We start from the raw sequence: 6,240 nt of genomic DNA, 5'->3' as shown, positions 1-6,240 counted from the left end.
GGTTTTCTGCTTGGCTTCCTCCCAGCTGGCAAGTGGCTCATAGCCCAGATTTTGCTGAGCTTTCTTGTAGGAGAAAGTGAATGTGCTGCTTGACACTGTGACCAAGTGGCGGTTAAAGAGAGGCCGATACCTGTGGGAGTCTGTCCAGTAGACGTCCAGAGCACTCCGTTGGGTGCTCTCAGACTGGAGATTATTGTGTACCTGTGAATACAAGCGGGTGAGAGAGAGAGACAAAGACATAAACACCAGGTAGCTGTATCGAGGTAAGTTTTTAGTAGGGGAAAACTGAGTTTATATATCCAGAATCCTAGATCTGAAAGTAGTTTCAGTTTCGCTCTCCAGGTTGATGGAAAGGGAGCCCACAGATACCTGTAGACTGGACTCAGCAGGAAGCTCACAGTTTCCAGCAGGAAGACAAGACAGAATTAGGGTGGAAGCCCCACTCCATGCTCAGGATGCAATGTACATCATCATAGCTTTGGTGAGGGGTGTCATCTGAGACATAGTAGAACTGTCCTTGGATGTTTGGTGACTTCTTGGGGTCTCGAAAGCCCCTGGCTGCCAGAATGTGTGCCTAGGCCACATTGCCCCCATACACTGGGTTGGCTGTAGAGAATTTGCCAGTAACACTCAGAATATCCTTATTTTTGAGAGCCATAATTATTATGTTAGAAATGAATGGACTTCTCTCCCCATAAATGTACATGGATCTTAAGGCACAAGTATGCAAAGTGCCACCATTTTTCAGGATGCTCCCATTGGCTGCCAGCACTGCCTTCTCAGCCATCATCTTGCTGTATGGGTATGGATCAGGACATGTGCTTTCATGATGCTCTTCCTCATGGCCATTCAGGACGATCTCCTTGTAGGAGTTGGGCCCTGCAACATCAATTGAGCTGCAGAAGATGAGGGCTGGCACACTGGCTTGGACACAGGCCTCCAATAGGTTCTGGGTACCTAATCACAGACAACACACTGTCAGTGTCAGGAGATAAATCTGAGGCTCACTATGTTCACAGCTTCATTCTCATTTTCATCCTCTAGCCCAACAGAGCAACCTCTTCACTATTAAAGTATACCTTCTTTAAGTGTACTCACAGCTACCATGCTACAGCCATGGGACTACAGATGGGTTCCAGAGAGCGAGTATCTCCTGGTTTTTGTGTTCACAGCACTGAGTGTGTACTTGCTTGTGTGCATAACTGAGTGTTTTTCAATTTTTAACTTTAAAACACTTAAAATGTCTCATTTATTCATTCCTAATGTGTCTATGAAATAAGTATAATTTTATACATGAAGATTCATACATGTTTTTTAAATTTACAAAACCAGAAGATCATTTCTTAGATTATGAAGAGGAACAATTTTAAACTAAGAATTATTGAAGATTTAACATCATTCAGACTCAAGTATGGTTATGTACTGGTGATATGATATTACATAGGCAATTCATAAGTACAGTTTTATTTTATTGTTTAGTTTTTGTCATTTGATGAGAGTATTGATGAGAAGGGGAAAAACGAATATTGGATTTGGGGAGATATAGATATACCGTTGTGTTCCTGATTGTACCCACAATGTTATAGCATTCTAGTTTCTATCTATGACTTCATTTACCAGTTATATAAAGTAGAGGTGATAAATATTCCTTCTAGTTTTCATTATGGAAACCAGAACTGACTGACCTTATCTGTTGCTCTCAGCAGAAACCTAAAAGAGTCTGCGCATCTCCTGCTGGGCATTTCTACAATGGCAGAATATTGTGAGGCCCCGAAGCTGTAGCAGAACTAGCAGCATGAAGAGCAGGCACCTGCGTGGTCTAGATCTGGCTCATAGGAAGTGATGGCTCTAGAGTTGTCAGGTGTTGGTAGTTGGAGTCCAGCCTCCCTGGCATGGAGGACCGACCTCACATCCAGCGTTGCTTGCTTTCTATCTGCCGGGCCCTGGCTGTGTAAAAGCACTGAACTCTACCAGCTGGTTCTAGTGAGCAGAGGCATTAGACTCAGAGTTTGGCAAGTGCTCCATGCAAAAGCATCCCTTCCTAGTCTGTGTTGACATTTTCAACCACTCTACTTTCACCTTGTCCTCTCCATATACTACCTTTCAGATTGACGTCTAGGATGGTCTATCTGGGAATGACACCAGTGACATCAATGATGGCGGCAGTGTGGATGACAACAGAGATGCCCTGGCAGGTTCTCCTCAGATACTGGGTGTCAAGAATGTCTCCTTACAACACTGTCACTTTGATGTTTGTCCTTAGGTCTGTGAAACACAAGGTAGGTCATTGAGAAGTTTCTTTGTGGGCTGTACACAGTTACTAGTTACCTAGATTGTCAAGAATTGTCATAGTGGGAAAAATATTGGAGATGAAGTCTGACCTATGGAAAGAGAGGAAAACATTCTTTCCCACTGCAGAAAAACAAATCAGATTAGGAAGCAGTCAAATGTTCAAGAGAGTGGTGGAAAGCTGACTCATTCATCAAAGTTAATCAAGAGGTAATGGGGAGCTGGCTAGAAGTGGGATTAGTCATCAGAATATCTGTCCCAGGGTTTCGATGAGAGATTCATTCCCAGCAGTGGCAGCAGAGAAGGAAGACACACAGATGTGAACTTTAGGTGTTCTCCCTGCCAGATCTTGGTAGTTTCTGGGTCTATCCTAAGCACAAAAGGAAGAGTTTGCAAAGTACCAGTTGTTTTACTTAAATAATTCAGAGGGATCAGAGGGATGGGCAATAAAATTAGGATGGGGCTCAGTGTGGATACAAAGGAATATCTCCTCTGAGACACTATCAAAACAGAAGTCAATGCTATAACTGAGGTTTTCTCAGGCCTGTCTTCCTTGTAGCCTTCTATCCCAAAGCACTGTATACAGTGCTGGTATCTTCAGATTCTGAACTCTTCACACAGTACTGTCCAGTTGTTGATTAACTCACAAAGTGAACTGTGTGTCACACAGTCTCTGTCAGCCATCATGTGCTGGTGGTGCTTCTTAATTCTCACACAGCTTCAAGACTATACTTCCTTTTGTCCTTCCAACACTTCCTAGAAACTGGTCCTCTGGGCCCCCCATCATAAATGAGGAAAGTGAAGCGCAAGAAATCTGGGCACATAGTTATGGCTATACCCACTGATAGTACCTCACTTGCTCTCTTCCCCAACCTGTGCCATTAGCCCATTCTAGGGCATTGCTTGGAGTCAATTTTTCAAAGACAGGTTAAGGTCATGGAAAAGAACTGAAATTTCCCATGAAGCCAAACAGTGAGAAAGGTTGGAGAAATCCAGGTTGGAAGAAACAAATCGAATGGCTTGTTCCTAATTCTCTACTAAGTATGTCCTATCCAGGCCCTCTCCTTTTGCCATGCGACTCCAGAAAGGGCCTTAGAGAAAGGCAAACAAGGGACTGCTCAGAAAGAAGTAGGTACCTGCCTGAGGATTGGATTCTCTGATCATGGTCCTATTCTACCCAGCACCCCCCTCTTTCTCCCTTGCTACTGATTTTGAAAACCAGTGGTTCTCACCCTTCCTAATGCTTGAACCCTTTAATACTGTTCCTAATGCTGTGGTGAACCCCAACCAGAAAATTATTTCCGTTGCTATTCCATAACTGTAATTTTGCTACTGTTACCAATTATAATGAAAATATCTGATATGCAGGATATTGGATATGCTGTTCCTGTGAAAGGGTCATGCCACTCCCAAGGGGTCACTTGGCTGACTCACACTTTGAGATCTACTGCTTTAGATAGACTGCTTCAGTAATGTTGCTGTGATGAGAGAGGAATCCAGACATATAGTGAAGTAGAGTCTCATCCATGAGCTATTTAAGGACTCTGAGATCCCAGGAGAGGGCCTGTAGAGTATTTCCTAGTGGAGCCATAGCAGCACCCTTATCTAAGACACCTGGATGTGGCAGATATTCTCACAGCAACATCATGGAATGGTGCTGTCATATGAGCTATGCCATAAAGAGACCCAGAGAAGCTCTACCACACACTGGATGTGAAGAATATGAACGCTATAGCTGGACTTCCTAGGCTCCAATCTAGTTTGTTTGTTCTGGCTGTGACATTTGGGGAATCCAGTTAACTTCTGTGCTTGTTTATCTCCATCTGAAGAAATAGAGGCTAGAAACATTAACTACATTCCAGAAATGTTACCTACAGCCAATGAGTTCTCACCATGGTGTGCCCACACAGAGCCTGACACAGAAAGGACACTTCTAGGAATCTCCACTCTTATGTTTAGGCATGGCCTTTTCTATCCATACCCACTGTGGGGCTATTCCTCTAGACTGAGCCTTGATTGTTTGCAAATATTGCTGTGACCTTAGGATTTTAACCCATAGAATTGGCTGTGTGTTATTATTGCTTTCTGGAAGCAACACTTAAGCTGATAAAGGACAGAACTGATGCTGGAAGAGGTCGGAGACAAGGTGCAGAGGGTAGGTGTTGTCCCAGATGGCTATGGAGGGCCCTGTGTGCAGAGCAGACCCCTAGGTAATGCGTATTTACTCTTGAATCTGAGGAAAGGGTAAAGAACTAGCTTGGATCACATACACACAAAGGGAATGAAGAGTTGATCCCTGGACAAAATCATGAAGCTTAAGTGAGGGACCTCTAGCTTGACCTGTGATCCTCATTAATCACAGGCCATTGCTGTAGTCTTTTTTTTTTTCCAATTTAAAGTCCTCACTGTTCAGGTGGGTGCCCTTCTTTCCTACTTTTCCTGAAAGGTTATTTTAATGACCTGAGGTTTTGAATAGGTGGTAAAATACATTTCAAGATCAGTTGGTTCAGGTGTGCCTTTTGCCAATAACAAATTGGCAAAAGGTTAATGGCCTGCACCAGTGAATTCTGTAATCTTATTTGTAGTGATGATAAATGAGGAATGGGGACAAATGAATAAGTACTGTCCAGGCAAGGTGTGGACAGTCCTGCTTCGGTGGCTTTGTGTCTGTTCCTCGGTATGACCTCATGCGCTTGCTCAGAAATCCACTTTCTCAATCCCCATCTGTGTCTTTCTGTCTGCCATCGCTGCCTCTAGCCCTCTCTCTGTCTCCTAATATTTCAATCCCTTTCATGTACTTTGTACTTTTTTTTTACTTCTAAGATGCTCAATGAAAGATCCCCTCTCCCCAAAAAAACAAACAAACACAGAACAGCAACTAGATCACTAGCAATTAGAAGAGAGGGTGCTAGTGCTAAGCCCCCAGCTTAACAGTCTTTATGGCTATTACTTAGCAACTGGCAAGTCCACATTAAATAGCTACAGGAAAGAGAGAGAGAACTTCTCAGTACAAACCCTGTCTCTCCCAAACTGTGAGGGTTTTGTTTGTTTGTTTGTTTTTTGTTTTGTTTTGTCTTGGGGGGATTGGGGGGCTTTTTTTCCTTCTGATGAATGTAGACATGGAGAAGTGTTTTGTTTACTAGGCAAGGGAAGAACCCTCCCACATCCAGGCTGATTTGGCTATGCAGACATGTGGCAAATTCTCACGTTCACTTACTGAAGAGTTCCTCTCTGGTTTCTGGTCTGAAGACCTTGTCCAAGACCCTGATCTCCTCCAGATCTTGCTCCTGCACCAACAACTTGACAATCCTGTGGCCCAGAAACCCTCCTGCTCCAATCACCAGGCAGTTCCACCCAGGCATGGTCAGCATATTAAGCAGATCACAGTGGGAGTGAGATTAATGTACAGTGACCCTGGAGATGGCTAGAGAGAGCTGGTGATTTCCCCAAACCCTGTTTCTCCCTCAAACCTCCTGTAGCACAGGTCACCAGACACTGGGCAAATTCTCCACATCACAAACCAACGTATTCCAATGGGTATCAAGAAAATGTCAACTCATGGGATGTGGCTGTTTCACAAGATTTCTCCATTACCTAAAGGCCTGTTGCAAGCCTGGATTACTCCACCTGTACTTCGGAACAAATGGTCACAAATTGGGGTCAATATTTCTTTACTAGGCATGATCAAGTTGCATAAGCTGTTCCTGGAAGCCACAGAAATGGTTACATAACTTTATTGGGTATGAAGTGTGTGTGTGTGGGAAGGGCTCTGGGGTTTTTATGCTTTTGGTGAATATATCACCATCCAGAAAGCTCTACAGGTTCAGTGATCTGGAATACAGGGAACCCATCACTAGGGATCTGCTTTTTATAGTCCATTTATAGGTATGCTTGAACCACGTACAATTTTGTTGAAACATGATAGGACAGAAAGTTTAGCCAAGTGCAATC

General features: G+C 43.6%; 1 pseudogene; it reads right to left on the bottom strand.

The window, feature by feature from the left end:
• On the bottom strand, nt 1-5,651 carry LOC116093248 (annotated as a pseudogene).
• Nucleotides 5,652-6,240: the final 589 nt, after the last annotated feature.

This window comes from Mastomys coucha, unplaced genomic scaffold (genome assembly GCF_008632895.1).
Source record: "Mastomys coucha isolate ucsf_1 unplaced genomic scaffold, UCSF_Mcou_1 pScaffold16, whole genome shotgun sequence".
Taxonomy (NCBI): domain Eukaryota; kingdom Metazoa; phylum Chordata; class Mammalia; order Rodentia; family Muridae; genus Mastomys; species Mastomys coucha.
The sequence above is the reverse complement of the archived record's forward strand: the minus strand, read 5'-3'. Positions and strand labels throughout refer to the sequence as shown.